Source organism: Pristis pectinata, chromosome 20 (genome assembly GCF_009764475.1).
Source record: "Pristis pectinata isolate sPriPec2 chromosome 20, sPriPec2.1.pri, whole genome shotgun sequence".
Taxonomy (NCBI): Eukaryota; Metazoa; Chordata; class Chondrichthyes; order Rhinopristiformes; family Pristidae; genus Pristis; species Pristis pectinata.
Window position 1 is genome coordinate 34,284,995 of NC_067424.1, and position 17,353 is coordinate 34,302,347.

The 17,353-nt window shown below is 47.1% G+C and overlaps 1 long non-coding RNA gene across 1 annotated transcript in view; it reads left to right on the forward strand.

The window, feature by feature from the left end:
- The first annotated feature begins 11,325 nt into the window (after window positions 1–11,325).
- The window catches only part of LOC127580944 (uncharacterized), a 47,635-nt gene continuing 41,607 nt past the window's right edge, over window positions 11,326–17,353 (forward strand). Inside the window, exon 1 of the long non-coding RNA XR_007957910.1 lies at window positions 11,326–11,637. This is a non-coding gene — a long non-coding RNA (uncharacterized LOC127580944). The remainder of the gene's footprint in view (window positions 11,638–17,353) is intronic.

The following is a 17,353-nucleotide window of genomic DNA, read 5'->3' on the forward strand; positions in this document are numbered from 1 at the left end:
ATTCCATTTCCCGTTTGCCATCTTCATCACTCCAGAAGCTGATGATTTATGTTACTTGCAGACCTCCACCCACTGATATTAATTACAGCAAATGCTCCCATTCCATCATTACCCAGACCAGAAACTGTGGGCCTTTTCTGATAAATATATTGCAAAATATAACACCACAGAAACAGGGCATTGTTTAACAAGTTCTTGCTGGTTTTATGCTCCTTACACAACTCTTCACCAAACTATATCCTCCTATCCCTTGTAATCATGGCATCAATGCTATTCAGCTTCAGAAAGAATGAATTACACTCAGTACCTTTTCCTTTGCACTCCAAAGCACTTTTGAGCCAACTGCGTACAATTGGTACACCATGGGCACATCCCTCCCCATCATTGGTAGTATCTGCATAAAGTGCTATCTCAAGAAGGCAACACCCATCATCAAAGGTGCCCACCATCCGGTCTATGCCATCATCAAAGATGCCCACCATCCGGTCTATGCCATCTTCTCTCAGCTACCATTGGGCAGAAGGTACAGAAACCTGAAGTCCCACACCTCCAGGTTCAAGAACAGTTACTTCCCTTCAGCCATTCGGTTCTTGAACCAACCGGCACAACCCTAATCAGTACAGTTTACTAACACCATGACCACTTTGCAATAAAGTGAACTTTGTTTTTTTTTGTTCTAATTGTGTTCTTTCTTGTAAAAATTGTGTATAATGTTTAATTTATGTTTTTTCTTGTGAATACTGCTTACATGATGCAATGTGCCTGTGATACTGCTGCAAGTAGGTTTTTTCATTGCACCTGTGCATACACATACTTGTGCATATGACAGTGAACTCGACTTTGACTTTGGAAGTATCATCCTTGCTGTATGCAGTTGCATGAATACTGCAGACGTTTCATACAGAGCAGGCTCTCACTTAAAACAATGTGATAATGACCTGATAAACTCTTGTAGCTGATGTAGAGGGAAGGACACACAATGGCTAAGGACATTTGGAGTGCCATGGGATCGTTACATCTACCAAGTAAAGCAAGTGCAGCTTCAGATTAGTGTTTCATCAGGCAGGTGACATGTGCATCACTTCTTCCATATAACACTTAAATTTAGCTCCAGAGTGGGCCTTGAACCCAAAGAAAACATCCACATTCAATGCACCAGCACAGTCTTTAGTTGATTGAGTAAAAGAGTATGTTAGATCAAGACTTCAGACCTGGCACAAAACTCCTGGTCTGCCTGACCACCTGCCCTGTCAGGCAACTCTCTCCCCGACTGTGAAAGTGTCTCCAGTTCCCACATTGGCCCCATCATCCATTTCAGAAGCCATAAAATGTGAGTGGAAACAAGTCAACATTGATCTCAAGGAACTGCTAGAGAGAGAGAATGTTTGTATGGGTGTGTGTCCTGACTACATATTCTCACTCAGCCTCTCAGTACCTTACCAAAAGCTTTTCATAAATCCATGCATGTTACACCCACTGCAATACTCTTCTTGATCTTTTTCTGCTTATTCCTCAAAGAATTCCGTCACATTGGTCCTGCATGACCTTTCCTTTTGGAATCCTGGTAACTATTTCTAGAAAAGTTAGTGATTAAGGATTCTGTTATGAATTGATGCTCAGCTGATGGGTGTGTGGTTCCTAAGGATCGTGCTATTTCCCTATTTATATGTAAGAATCACATCAGCTGTCTGCCAGTCCTTTGGCATTATTATAGTTCATTTTTTCCCCATATGTAATGGTATCTCTGCTATCCCTTCACTTAATTACCCTATTATCATGTGTTCACTTAATCTAACAATTTTATTATCTCTAGTTTTAATGAATTTATCACCTACCACTCCCTCTTCCATCTTAAATGTTTTCAGTGCGGCGACCCACCTTTGACGCAAGCGAACCGGCTCCGAAGTCAGCGCGCACATCAGCAGACAGGCCAGCCACAAAATAGTGCTGGGCCTTCTTCTTCGACAGCGAGGGGAGAAAGCCAGCGCGCGGGAAGAGGTTCGGTTGGCGCACCTCTGACGTCATCGCCGTACGTCGAGCGCGGAAACTTAACTGCTTAAAAGCCAGCACGGCAAGATTCGAATAAACCAGTCTTGAGTTCAACCCACCGACTATGTGTTGTTATTCCTAGCTCGGTGTGTAGCCCATCGCTATGTCAGTTTATTTGGATAGCCTGCCATGCCTACAATGTCAATTAGCTCTGTAAGTGTTGAGGGAAGTTATTTAACATTCTTGCCATTTCACTATTTATTGAATGATTCCTTGGTCGACTTATCCTAATTCTGATTTTTTTTATGTCAGTAGTAAACTATTCCCTTTAATGATAATTTGTTTGTTTTTTGACTTTGTCTGATTTTTTGGTTAAATCGTTCTTTTGGTAACGATTCATCTGATTTGTCGCGCATGTACTTATGCCCAGAAACTGGATCAAGGGATGCAAAACGATGCACCATAGAAAGCATCCTATCAGGATGTATCACGGCTTGGTATGGCAACTGCTCTGCCCAAGACCGCAAGAAGCTGCAGAGAGTTGTGGACATAGCCTCCCCTCCTTGGACTCTGTCTTTACCTCTCATTGTCTTGGTGAAGCAGCCAGCATAATCAAAGACCTCCCCCCCCACCCCACCACCACCTGGGACGTTCTCTCTTCTCTACTCTTCCATCGGGTAGAAGATACAGGAGCCTGAGGGCACGTACCACCAGACTTAAGGACAGCTTCTATCCCACTGTGGTAAGACTATTGAACAGTTCCCTTATACAATGAGATGGACTATGACCTCATGATCTACCTTGTTGTGACCTTGCACCTTATTGCACTGCACTTTCTCTGTAGCTGTGACACTTTACTCTGTACTGTTAGTTTTTTTACCTGTACTACATCAATGCACTCCATACTAACTTGATGTAACTGCACTGTGTAATGAATTGACCCGTAAGATCGGTTTGTGAGACAAGTTTTTCACTGTACCTTGGTATAAGTGACAATAATAAACCAATACCAATACTTTTGGAGGCTTACCATTTCAATTCTAATAATGAAAACCTAAAGGAAAATTGGAATCTTAATGCGACTGGATCAAAGTCCGCGAGTTTCCTTCTGGCTCCTCCTGATACAGGGAGGAGCCGAGGAGTGTGCAGGTGCATCCAGTGACTTGTAACGCATGTCCGGACATTCCTTCAGAAATTACCATTCCCATAAGCGTGGTCCGCGCTGTCCATTATCTGTGCCGTCCGCAGTGCTTGTGAGGCCACGTTCCTTTTTACTTAAAGGGGACACTAGGACTGGGTCCCACTTCAGTGTGTGCCTTTAATGCCATACTCACCTGGATTTCCCTCAGCTCCCTCTCCCTACCTCTGGGAACACCCCATCCTTCCTCTGGCAGGGGAGAGTCAGTGATCACTGCCACCGATCTCCTGGGACGGGAAACACGGAGGCTGATCTACGTGGCGGATTCATGGGTGATCTCTGCGAGCATGAACTTTGAAGAAGAAGGAGGGTAACAGGGACTCTTCGCCATTAAGTGGCTGGCTGATGAGAGGGGTCGATCCTAATGCTGGTTGGGAAACAAATCTAACACCTCTCTCCAACACATAACCTGCTATAACCAACCAGCTCCATCAGGATGGCTGCAGCAATGAGTGTCTTGGGAGGAGGACAGGGATTTGCATCACTGTCAGGGTGGCAGTGAATGACCTCAGCGAGGGGAACCCCTTCACCAGGGACTTCTTCATCAAGAAGGTCCTGCTGGAGTGCTGCAAGTTCGAGGTGAAGGACATCTACTGCCTCCGGACTTCCCAGGTAACGGGTACTTTGACGTTACCTTCAAGTCCCCGGTGGGACGGTAGAAGATGCTACAGGGCTTTCGGGAGAAGGGGAACGAAGTTCCACTGTCACTGTTGAAGATGCAGGCACTCTTCACCCTCCCCACCCAGAAGGAGCGTGAGATAACGGTGCACGTGTTTAACCCACACATGCCCGTTGTGGATGTCCTCACCTTCCTGGCTTGTTACGTCGAGGGAGCAGGAAGTTGTGTTGATGTCAAGGACCTGTTTGGGATCTGGACCAGCAAGTGCCAGGTGAAGGTCAAGCTAAGGGTGGGCGTTAATGGAGCCATCATCCACCCTCCCTCAGTGTTCACCATTAGAGGGAACCGCGGGTACATCCATCTACCCGAGGACAACCCAGACTGTGTCGTAACTGCAACAAACCTGGACATATGGCGGCCCAATGCAGTGCAGTCATCGGCAAGAACTTGCAGGCAGGAAGGCCACCAGACCAAGGACTACAGGGAAAGCAAAAGTTACAACCTGTGTGGGGAGGCAGGACGTCTCTACAAGGCCTGCCCAAGACGTGCCTGTACCTATGCACAGGCAATGAGGGGGGGAGCTGGCACCAACAACCCCCAGAAGAATGCTGATGCACCCCCCCCCACCAGTGCAGAGGCCCCAGCAGAGACTTGAGGCCAGGACTGAGGAAAGGCCAACCACCTCGAGCTCCCAAACACCAGCAAAAAGCCCCCAGACCTCTCCCCAAGGAGTTCAATGGAAGAGGGGAGGGCAGAGGGACAAGAAGAGGAGTGGCAGGTTGTGAAAAGGAAGAAGTCTCAGGAGACACCACCCAAGAGACCTCAGGCTACTGAGTAAAAGTAACGGGGGAAAAAAAGGCAATGCAATGGATGGACGCTAGCAACCACTTCTCAGCAGAGGATGAAGTAAATATGGAAAACAGCGACACAGGCAGAGAAAGAGTCTAAATGGAGGGGACAGAGAGGAGGGGAGCCTACAGACAAAGACGGGCGAGGCAAGAATTCAACTTGCCGATTCCCCCCCAGCTCTGGGAGACCGGGACCAGCACAGTGCCCGACACACCCCAGCACCAAGAGATGGAGGGTGCAGAACAATCAGAGCCAGAGATCAGAACAGGAACATAGACTGATCTCCTCCCACCGACACCACCAGCATCACCACAGGGGACCCCACATCCTGGGGGAGACCATTCCCAGTACCTGAGCCCAAACACAGTGAGGCAGTTCACCAAGGCTGTGGGTATGAGGGCTCAGGCTGATTGGCAATGGATTGTATATGTGAACATTGAACTTCAATAACCATGAAGATAAAACTGGCATCTGTAAACGTGCACAGTGTGAAGAGCACCATGCGATGTGTTAACGCCTTCACAAGACAAGACAAAGGAGCAGAAGTAGGCCATTTGGCCCATCGAGTCTGCTCCGCTACCTCACCATGAGCTAAACTATTCCCATCTAGCCCCAATTCCCGGCCTTTTCCCCATATCCCTTGACAAGCTGACTAATTAGATACCTATAAATCTTCTCCTTAAACACCCCCAATGATCAGGCCTCCACAGCTGTACATGGCAATGAATTCCATAAATCCATGACCCTCTGGCTAAAGAAATTTCTTCTCATTTCTATTCTAAATGGATACCCTCTAATTCCAAGACTGTGCCGTCTTGTCCTGGACTCACCCACCAAGGGAGACAACTTAGCCACATCTACTCTGTCCAGTCCTTTCAACATTTGAAATGTTTCTATGAGGTGCCCTCTCATTCTTCTGTACTCCAATGAGTACCATCGTATGTCAGACCTTTCATTCCGGGACTCATCCTCGTAAATCTTCTCTGAACCCTCTCCAACATCAGTACATCTTTCCTAAGATAAGGGGCCCAAAACTGCACACAGTACTCCAAATGAGGTCTCACCAGTGCCCCATAGAGTCTCATCAACACATTAGGATGTGTTGATGGCATTCGTTTTGAGAGGTTATACATTATACCTCTCGAAATGAATGCCAACATAGCATTCTCTTTTCTTACCGCCAATCCAACCTGGTGGTTAACCTTTAGGGTAACCTGCACAAGGACCTCCAAGTCCCTTTGCACTTCTGTACTTTGAATTTTCTCCCCATCTAGACAATAATCTGTCCGTTTATTTCTTCTTCCAAAGTGTACAACGGCACATTTCTCAACATTGAATCTCATCTGCCATTTCTTTGCCCATGCTCCCAAACTGTCTAAGTCTCTCTGCAACCTTCCTGTTTCTTCAATACTCCCTACTCCTCCACCTATCTTGGTGTCATCTGCAAACTTAGCCACAAAACCATTTACTCCATAGTCTACATCATCGATACACAGTGTAAAAAGAAGCGGCCCCAACACCGACCCTTGTGGAACACCACTGGTAACCGGCAGCCATCCAGAACAGGATCCCTTTATTCCCACCCTTTCTTTCTGCCTATCAGCCAATGCTCCACCCATTCTAATATCCTACCTGTAATTCCATGGGCTCTCATCTTATTTAGCAGCCTCCTGCGCTGCACCTTGTCGAAGGCCTTTCGAAAATCCAAATACACAACATCCACAGCCTCTCCCTTATCCATCCTACTTGAGATCTCCTCAAAAAACTCCAGTAGGTTGGTCAGGCAGGATCTTCCCTTCATGAAACCATGCTGGCTTAGACCTATCTTGTCATTGCATCTCTAGGTATTCCATAACCTCGTCCTTGAGGATCGATTCCAATAACTTTCCAACCACTGATGTCAGACTAATAGGTCTGTAATTTCCCTTATGCTGGCTCCCACCCTTCTTATACAGTGGATCTACATTTGCAACCTTCCAGTCCTCCAGAAGCATGCCAGAGTCTATTGACGCCTGGAAAATTATCACCGATGCCTCCGCAATCTCTAAAGCCACCTCCTTCAGAACCCGAGGGTGCACTTCATCCGGTCCGGGAGACTTATCTGTCCTTAGTTCACTTAGCTTCCCGAGCACCTTCTCTCTAGTAATTTTGTCTGAACTCAGTTCTATCCCCTGAGACCCCTGACTATCCGGTATATTGCTGATGTCTTCCATAGTGAAGACAGATGTAAAATACTCATTTAGTTCCTCTGCCATCTCTTTGTTATCCATTATAATCTCTCCCGCACCGTTTTCAATTGGTCCTATATCTACCCGTGTCTCTCTTTTACTCTTCATATATTTTTAAAAAACTCTTAGTATCCTTTTGTATATTGTCTGCCAACTTCCTTTCATAATTCATCTTTTCCTTCCTAATGACCTTCTTAGTTTTTTTCTGTAAGTTTTTAAGTTTCCCAGCCTTCTGTTTTCCCATTAATTTTTGCTTTCTTATATGCCCTCCCTTTTGCTTTTATTTTAGCCTTCACCTCTCTTGTTAGCCACATTTGTGCCTTTTTTCCATTCATAACCTTTTTTCTTGGAATATATCTGTCCTGCACTTTCTTTATTTCTTGTGAAATTCCATCCATTTCTGCTCTGCCGTCCCTCCAACTAGCTTACATTTCCAATCAATTTGAGGCAGTTCCTCTCTCATGCCACTGTAATTTCCTTTGCTCCACTGAAATATTGATATACCTGATATCAGCTTCTCCTTTTCAAATTTGAAACTGAACTCAATCATATTATGATCACTACTTCCTAATGGTTCCTTTACCTTTAGATCCCTAATCATCTCAGGTTCATTACACAGCACCCAATCCAAAACAGCCGATCTCCTGGTGGGCTCATTAACAAGCTGCTCCAAAAAGCCATCCCGTAGACATTCCACAGACTCTCTCTCCTGAGATCCACTGCCTTCCTGGCTTTCCCAATCCACCTTCATATTAAAATCCCCCATAATTATCTTGACATTGTCTCTCTGACACGCTTTTTCTACTTCCAACTGTAACTTGTAGTCCACATCCCGGCTGCTGTTAGGGGGCCTACATCTAACTGCTGTTAGGCTCCTTTTACCCTTGCCATTTCTTAAATCAACCCATAAGGATTCTACTTCTTCTGACCCTATGTCCCTTCTTTCAATTGATTTTATATCATTGCTAACCATCAGGGCCACACCACCCCCTCTGCCTACCCGCCTATCTTTCCTATACACTGTGTAGCCTTGGACATTCAGCTCCCAATCACATCCATCATTAAGCGATGACTCGGTGATTGCCGCAATGTTATATTTTTTAATCTGTAGCTGTACTATTAGGCCTGCTGCTAGGTATTGCCTTACAATACCTTGTCAAGGTCAAGGCAGATGTGACTATTCTACAGGAGTGTGGACTGCCACATCTATCGGAGGTGATCGCGCTGGTGGTCCCAGGGATTGTCTACATGGTCAGGGGGCAATGATAGTCCCGCATGCGGCCTGGGGATTCTGCTGCAGGGGGGGGCAACTTCTCAATCACTGAAGTCAAAGAGGCGGTGGGGTGGGCGGCTCCTTGTGGCAGACGTAAAGTACCGTAACACTCTGCTCCAGCTAATCAATTTGTGCACCTTGCTCACGCTGAGCGAGTGGTGAGCTGTCCTCCAGCAGCTCCCACCGCTGCTGGCAACATCCCTACCAGTCATTCTGGCCGGTGAATTCAACTGCATCATCAATGTGGCTGGACAATCCGGCAGTGCTGACAGGAGACTGGACAGCAGCTCCAGGCTCCTGAGGAAAACAGTTAAAGATGTAAAGTTGTGCGACGCTTTCAGCACCTCTGCAAAACTCTTGGACCAGACCAGGCAGCTCAGTAAGGTCCGGGATAGACCTCCTCTTCATATCGAAGGCACTCATGGTCAGATCCACCGACGTCACGCCGGTGTTCTTCTCTGACCATTGCCTCCTTTGAGCCTCCTGTCACCTACAGGATGACCAGAAGGCAGGCAGGGGGACGTGGAAGTTGAACGTCAAGTTGCTGACCCAAGAGAACATTGAAGAACTAACGAGGGATTACACAGGCTGGAGAACCGTGAAGCCCCACTTTGACTCTCCAATTCACCAGTGGGAGGCAACCAAGGAGAACATGAAGAGGTTCTTCATCCTCAAAGGTGTTCAGAAAGCAAGACAGAGTTCAAGGGAACTGTGCCAACTCCAGACAGACCTGCAGCAACTTCTCCTTCTGCAGTTGAGGGGGGTGGATGTGAAAGAGGAACTCTGACAGGAGAAGACCCGGCAAGCTGGGCTCTTTCCCTCGGAATCCTCCAAGATCATCTTCCAATCCAGGGTCCAATTTGTGGAGCAGGATGAAATGTGCTCACACTTCTTCCGAAAGGTTCATGGGGAGCTCTGTGATCCACAGCCTTAAGGAAGAGGATGGCTCAGTAACATCCTCACAGACAGACATACTGAAAAGGTACGATTTCTTTATTAGTCACATGTACATCGAAACACAGATTGAAATGCATCTTTTGCATAGGATGTTCTGGGGGCAGCCCGCAAGTGTCGCCACGCTTCCGGCGCCAACATTAGCATGCCCACAACTTCCTAACCTGTACGTCTTTGGAATGTGGGAGGAAACCGGAGCACCCAGAAGAAATGCACACAGACATGGGGAGAACATACAAACTCCTTACAGACAGCAGCTGGAATTGAACCCAGGTCGCTGGTGCTGTAGTAGCGTTACGCTAACCATTACACTACTGTGCTTGCTCCTGAGGACCTGCAGATCCTTCTGTGCTGGTCTGTATGACAGAAAGACCACAGAGAGCACAGCCTCCCAGAACTTACCCTCGTCTATCATGGAGGTGCTAGATGACAGCAAGTGGGAGAGTCAAGATCAGCCATTGTCCCTGGAGGAGCCGACTGACTCCATCTGTTCCCTTGGCACGAATAAACTCCTGGAAGTGACGGCTTACCGGCAGAGTTGTACTCGGCTCTGTGGGACTGGATGAGCCCAGACCTGCTGGAAGTGTATAACGCTGTGCTTCTGGCTGGCAGCATGTCAGACTCCATGAGGAAGGGCATCATTACCCTCATCAACAAGCAGAAGATGGAGAGGGAGGACATCAGGAGTTGGAGACCCATTTCACTGTTGAATATGGACTATAAGATCCTATTTGAGGCCATTGCCAACCAGGTCAAGTCTGCTCTGGGACAGGTGATCCACCTGGACCAAACCTGTGCTGTACCAGGCAGGAAAATTTCTGACAGCCTTGCGCTGCTCAGGGATACCATCGCCTACGTGCAGGACTGAGAGGTGGATGCCTGCCTGGTCAGCTTGGACTAGGAGAAGGCTTTCAACAGGATATCCCACACGTACATGCCGGACGTGCTCTCCAAAATGGGCTTTGGGGAGGGAGTCAGAGATTGGATCCAATTGCTCTACCCAGATCTCCACAGTGCAGTCTAATTCAATGGGTGGGAGACGGATAGTTTCCCCATCAAGTCTGGAGTCAGGCAGGGTTGTCCACTCTCCCCTGTCTTGTTTGTGGGCTGCATAGATCTCTTTGCCGAATCCATCAGAAGGACGAGAGCATAAAAGGGGTGACATTGCCAGGCAGGAGGCACACAAGTCAAAACCTCCCTCTACATGGACGAAGTTGCCATCTTCTGCTCAGATCCATCGTCACTTTGCAAATTGATCAGCATCTGCGACCAGTTCGAGTTGGCATCGGGGACCAGAGTCAACTGCAGGAAGAGTGAGGCCATGCTCTTTGGTAACTGGACCGACTGATCCAACGTCCCCTTCACCGTCAGGTCCGACGACCTGAAGGTGCTGGGGATCTGGTTCTGAGGCGTGTAACAAGAATTGGCTGGAGCAGATTGGGAAGGTCAAACAAAAATTGGGTCTGTGGAAATGGCATTCTCTGTCAATGAGTGGGAAGAGCTTGGTCATCAGGTACAATATGCTCTCAGGGCTGCCGTGGGGAAGGGCTACAGTCTAGGGCCCTTCCTCGACCACACACGGAGGGGCTGAGTTGGTTGGGGAAGCCCCTGGAATAATGAAAGGGCATATCACCCCAGGGGCCACATAAGTGGCAACGGTGCTATGGTTTTTTTCTTTTTTTCCTTTTTTAAAAAAAGTTCACACTACTGCATGAACTGACCATGAATGTAAAAGTTTTGCTCTGTTTCTTCCTTTGTGTTCTTTTATTATGAATAAAGCCAGTTTTAGAAATATTAAAAAATCCTTGCTCTGGCCCAGCTGTTGGTCCTGTGTTCTTCTGACCAATGATCCCCACCCCTCCCCATCCTATTTAAACCTTCCTTGATTACCAGTTGCCCACTACCACCACCCCCTCATTGAATTACCAATCCCTATTCCTGACTGCCAGTCCTCTCCTGACCAACAACCAATCCACTCTGCCTACTTATTCCAAAACGGGTGTCTTTCAATTTCTAAGCATTACTGTGTGTCTAATTCATTTATTTATTAATGAGTTTGTTACCTAATCTGTAACTAAATGTGTTTGTCTTGGACTGCTGTAGTGGTGTTGGTCAGCAAACATTTCTGTTTACTTTTCACAATTTTCATTCTCAGGTGCTTATTGTTCAGTGATGCAGCAGTAAGTTTGTGAAGTGGTTCTGCTGCAGTGTGAACGAGCTGGAAATAGTGCGGGTGTGGGGTACAGGGCCAGTTCATTCTGTGCCCTGCTGGCAATTCTGACAAGCCCGTTGTTCTCACCAGCTCCTGGGAAATAACCCCTGTGCTTCCTAACTGACTAACGAGTGCTGTCACATCATCTATCACTCCACACCGTCGCTGGGTTCCAGGTGTGGTCCAATGGCATAACCAGTCTGTCCTCAGCACTAGGGAATGCACCCCTGACCCAATGCAAAGCTGGTCTGGCATAGGATCAGAGTCAGCATTCACAGGAGCTTGGAGACTAGGGGGAGGAGCGGCGGAAGAAAGGTATTTAATTTTAATTTATTTTCTTTTGGTGTTTTTAATTATCTCCTGCGTGTTTTAATTTGTTAAAAATTGTAAAATATGTTTTAATTACTTAAAGCAATCTGTACAGTTTTTAAATGTCTGCTGGGGGGAGGAGGAGAGTGGTGAGATTGGAGGGAGAGGGGAGGGCAGAGAGCAGGTTTGTTGGGGGGGGTGGGTGAAGGATGAGAGGGAAAGGTTGAGAGATGGGGTAGGTCAGAATGGGAAAGGGAGGGGATATGGTGGTGGTGGGGGGGAAGGTGTAATGGAGGAAGGGGTGGGTTAGGTAGGTGAGGTGAAAGGAGGGGTGCGGAGTGTAGGGGGAAGGGAGGCAAGCAACACAGCAAGGAAGTTGGGGGGATAGAGAGAGATGCAATTAATCAAATCGAGCCCCGGCTTTCAATTAGAGTCAAATCTGGGCTTTGTTCCTTGGAGGAAGCAGGGATGCATCATTCCACCTTCCCTCCCCCTCCCTTCCCCTCCCTATCCCTCCTACCCTCTCTCCCCTTTCCCTATCCACACCCCTTCCCCTCTTTGCCCTTTCCTATCTCTCTTCCCCTCTCCTCCCACCTTCCACGCTTCACCTCTCCTTCCCCCACCCCTCACTTCCCTTACCCTAATATCTCTGACCTACCCCTATCCACAATGCAAGATGCAATAACTGAAGCAACAGTTGGGGCTCCTATGCATTAAAGTCCAGTCACTGATCATTGGACATTGGCCCTCAGTGCGATTGACGGAGCCTGTGTTTTTATCCGTGCCTGTTGTGATTGTGTGTTTACTTCAGTAAATTTTGTTCTTGTGAGCTGGAAGGTATAACAAGATCTCTGACCCCATTAAGTGAATACTGATACAGTTAGCAGTGACGTCTGGGGTGGGTTTTTTTTATTTACACTGTTGTAGAGAGAAGGAAGGGCATGTTGCAGTGAGGATTTTTGAATTCTGCCACAGGAAGTAGGTTGAGTGGATGGGCAAAAGGACCTTAAATGTTAATGCGAGAAAGTGTGGAGTTATGCACCTGGGTAGGAGGAATCAATATGCAGACTATTAACCAAATAGAGAGAGATTGCAAATGAGTGAAATACAGAGAGATCTACATGTTCTTGCGCATGAAACACAAAAGGTTAGCATGCAGAAGTGGCCAGTATAATTTGTAGTTTTGCGGCAGCAGTACAGTGCAAGTCATAAAAATTACTGTAAGTTACAAAAATAAATAAATAGTGCAAAAGGTGGTGTTCATGGACCATCCAGAAATCTGGTGGCAGAGTGAGTGTGGGTCTTCAGGCTCCTGTACCTCCTCCCCGATGGTAGTAACATGAAGAGGGCGTGTCCCGGATGGTGAGGGTCCTTAATGATGCATGCCACCTTCTTGAGACACCGCCTCTTGAAGATGTCCTCGATGATGGGGAGGGTCGGGCCCATGATGGAGCTGGCTGAGTCTACAACCCTCTGCAGCCTCTTTCAATCCTGCACATTGGAGCCTCCATACCGGGCGGTGATGCAGCCAGTCAGAATGTCCTCCACCGTACATCTGTAGAAATTTGCATGAGTCTTTGGTGGTATACCAACTCTCATTAAACTCCAAATGAAGTAGAGCAATTGTACTCAGTGTTGGTGAGACACACCTGGAGTACTGTGTACAGTTTTGACCTCCTTATTTAAGAAGTCCAGAAGAGATTCACTAGGTTAGTTCCTGAGATGGGAGACTTGTCCTGTCACGAATGGCTTAAAAAGTATTCTTTTAGCATTTAGAAGAATGAGGGGTAATCTTATTGAAGTATAATTGACTTTAAGGGGCCATGACAAGGTAGAAGTTGAGATGTTTCCATTAGTAGGAGAGTCTCGAACAAAGGGATATAGTTACAAGGGGCCAGTCATTTAAAACTGAGGTGGGTGGGAATCTCATCTCAGAGGGTGGTGAGCCTCTGGAATACTCTACCCTGGAGGGTTGTGGAGGCTGGATCACTGAGGGTATTTATAGTGGAGGTAGATAGACATTTGAATGAATTGAGAGCAACGTAGAATTGGCAGAGAGGAGGAATTGAGACGTGGGACAGATTACATTGAATGGCGGGGCAGGCTTGAGGAGCCAGGGCACAGTTTCAAAATAAAGTCACCCATTGAGACCGAGATGAGGAGGGATCCATTCTCCCGGAGGGTTGTGAATCTTTGGAATTCTCTGCCTTAGAGACCTGTGAATATTGAATCAGTGAAAATATTAAGGCTGAGTGGTAGATTTTTAGTCTTCACAGAGACACAAGAAACTCCGCAGATGCTGGAATCTGGAGCAGTACACAGAAAGTGCTGGAGGAACTCAGCAGGTCAGGCAGCATCCGTGAAGGGAAATAAACAGTCGCCGTTTCGGGCCGAGACCCTTCATCAGGACTGGAGAGGAAGAGGGCAGAAGTCAGAATAAGAAGGTGGGGGGAGGGGGAGGAGCACACACAGGCAAGGGAGAGGTGAGTTCAGGTGAGAGGGGGAAGGTAGGTGGGTGGGGGAGGGGGAGAAGATATAATAAGCTGAGAGGTGACAGGTAGAAGAGGCAAAGGGCTGAAGAAGAAGGAATCCGGTCGGAGAGGGTAGTGGACTATGGAATAAAGGATGGGGGAGGGGAGGGGAGGAGATGGGCAGGTCATCAAGGTGGGGGAAGGGAGCCACAGGAATAAGGGAAGACAAAGGAGTTGGGGGGGGTGGGGGAAGTAAAAGAAGGGGTGGGGTTACCAGAAGTTGGAGAAATTGATGTTGAGGCAGTCAGGTTGGGGACTCCCAAGGCGGAATATGAGGTGTTGTTCCTCCAACCTGCGCTTGGCCTCAACGTGGCAGTAGAGGAGGCCATGGACCGACATGTCAGTGTGGGAGTGGGGTGTGGAATTGAAGTGGGTGGTCACCGGGAGGTCCTGGCCGTTGCAGTGGACAGAGTGAAGGTGTTCGACGAAGCGGTCGCCCAATCTGTGCCGGGTCTCACCAATGTAGAGGAGGCCGCACCAGATGCAATAAATGACACCCTCAGACTCACTGAAAGGATTGTCTGGGACCCTGAATGATGGTGAGGGAGGAGGTGTAGTGACAGGTGCAGCACTTGGTGCAGTTGCAGGCATAAGTGCCAGGGGGGTTATTGGTGGGGAGGGACGAGTGGACAAGGGAGTCACGGAGAGAGCCGTCCCTTCAGAAAGTGGAGGGAGGGGGTGAGGGGAAGATGTGCCTGGTGGTGGGATCCTGTTGGAGGTGGCGGAAGTTGTGGAGAATGATGTGCTGGATATGGAGGGTTGTGGAGTGGTAGGTGAGGACAAGGGGAACCCTGTCCATGTTATGTTGGCGGGGGGAGGGGATGAGGGTAGACTGTGGGAATTGGAGGAGATACAAGCAAGGGCAGCATTGATGGTGATGGAAGGGAAACCACAGTTACTGAAAAAGGAGGATACCTCTGATGTCCTAGAAAGGAAAGCCTCATCATGGGAACAGATGCGGCGGAGGCGGGGGAACTGGGAGAAGGGGATGACGTCCTTGCAAGTGACTGGGTGGGAAGAGATGTAGTCAAGGTAACTGTGGGAGTCAGTGGGTTTGTAGGAGATGTCTGTGGTTAATCTGTCTCTGGAGATGGAGACTGATCCAGAAAGGGGAGAGAGGTGTCGGAGATGGACCAAGTGAATCTGAGGGCAGGGTGGAAGTTGGAGTCAAAGTTGATGAAATTCATGAGCTCAGCACGGGTGCAGGAAGCAGCCCCAATGCAGTCGTCAATGTAGCAGAGAAAGAGTTGGGGGGGGCGTTACCAGTGTAGGCTTGGAACGTGGAATGTTCAACTAGATTTTTAGCCTTTAAGGGATTTGAGGTTTACTGGGAACAGTAGGAATGTGGATGAGCCCAGGATCAAATAAGCCATGATCTTACTGAATGAATGAACAGGCCTACTTCCACCCCTCTGCTTTTTGTTCGAAGTGGTGCCCTATAAATGCATCCTTTCTTTATTCACCATTCATATCATCTTCTCCTGTTCTCTTTAACACTAGTGGTATCCTACACTGGATTTTTTTCCTGGATTTCTAATAATAATTTATAAGAGCTGTCATTACTGATTGTTGTTTCAAACCAAAGTTGGTCCTGGACATGAGTCTGTGAGTCTTGTAGCAATGTCAGTAAAGGTGCAGTTCTTGTGCTTCCCCTCCAACTCCAAAGACCATAAGTTCAAAAACACTTCAAAGCACTAAGGCAGTGCCATCTATCAGTCTGAATTTGATCTGTTGTTTTAATGTTAACATTGAAGTATCTGCTATCAACTATGAAATGCCTTTTATTATGTTGTTGATCCATAGAATGACAACAAGGGCATGTTAAAGATCCAGTGGACCTCATTTCTTGCTTTGTGGGATGGTTCTGTGAACAAATGAGCTGTCACACTGCATTACAAGAGTGACTGCAGTTCACAAGAATAAGTGCTGCTAGGAGGGATCATTAGCATTCTAAGCAGGAGCTAAGTAAGGCATTGGTTGTCTGGAACCAGTATGATATATGAATGCAAAATTCATCTAAGAAATGACATTGATTTGGGAGGTGTTTTTATGTTCCTGGGCAGGTCATTTATCCCAGCATTGTTATCAATTGTGCTGAGACATTCTCGTGCAGAACATTCAAACTAGGTGCTTTGATAATTTCAGCTGAGCTGATTTGTACATTTTTAATGGGCTGGCAGAGTACGTTACAATAAAAAGAATTAAGAGCTAAGTTCCAAGATAATGATAGAGGCAATAAAAACTTATTAAACGGAATAAAGATCAAGGTTACGTTCTGCAGAATCTCTAATGGCTAGGTGCCTACCTCACAATACAACATTATCACTAAAGAATGATGATCTTGAACATCCAAAAGAACTTTGTGCGCAGTTAAGTGCTTTTGAATTATAGTCATGGTTGCAATATGGGACACAACTGGCACACAGCAAGGCCCCACAAGGAGCAATATGAGACTGATCGGGTTATCAGGTGTTGCTGTTTCAGGAGGAAAAAACTGGTGTTAGAATTAAATAACCTTGCTTGGTATGGACAAACTTGGTGGTTATGTATTTTTGATACCCAGAGTAAACCTGTGGACCTTAGAATACACCTTATCTGGGCTGAGGGATTTCCTGGCCCCTTCAATATTTTCTCTCTTGTAATAACTAGGAAACTGCAAGGGGTTGGACACTCCACTGCCAGCCTCCAGAATGGCCTATAACACAAGAGCTGTGTTATATCCACCAGCACATGCACAAAGGTGAACTCTTTACCTCAGTCCAGGGTGGTTTGTGCTGCATCTCCAGAAGTAAAGACAAACTGCATTAAGTTACAGAAGGAATCTTGGTAAAATTCTGCAGGAGTTTGGAACTGCACTGCCAGCCATATATCTCAGGAAATGGAAGCTTTCGATAGTTTAACTGACCTGTTCATCTCGAGTGAATGCTTCTAGCATGTGATGTCATTAAAGTGTGAGAAGTCTATGTGCATACCAGTGGTGTGTAATGTCATCAAAAGGTGGGAACCTTGTGGCTCAAATTGTCCTGGGAAGTGGCAACAATTTAACTCCATAGCTGTCAAGACGTTTGGACCCCAGACAAGTGCATGAGCAGGGAAGCCCTGAAGTTCCACATGGCCGATTGTTGGCAGTCTGCTAACTTTGCTGTAACACCAAACTCCTCATGGAACTGACAGTGGAATTTCTACCCTCC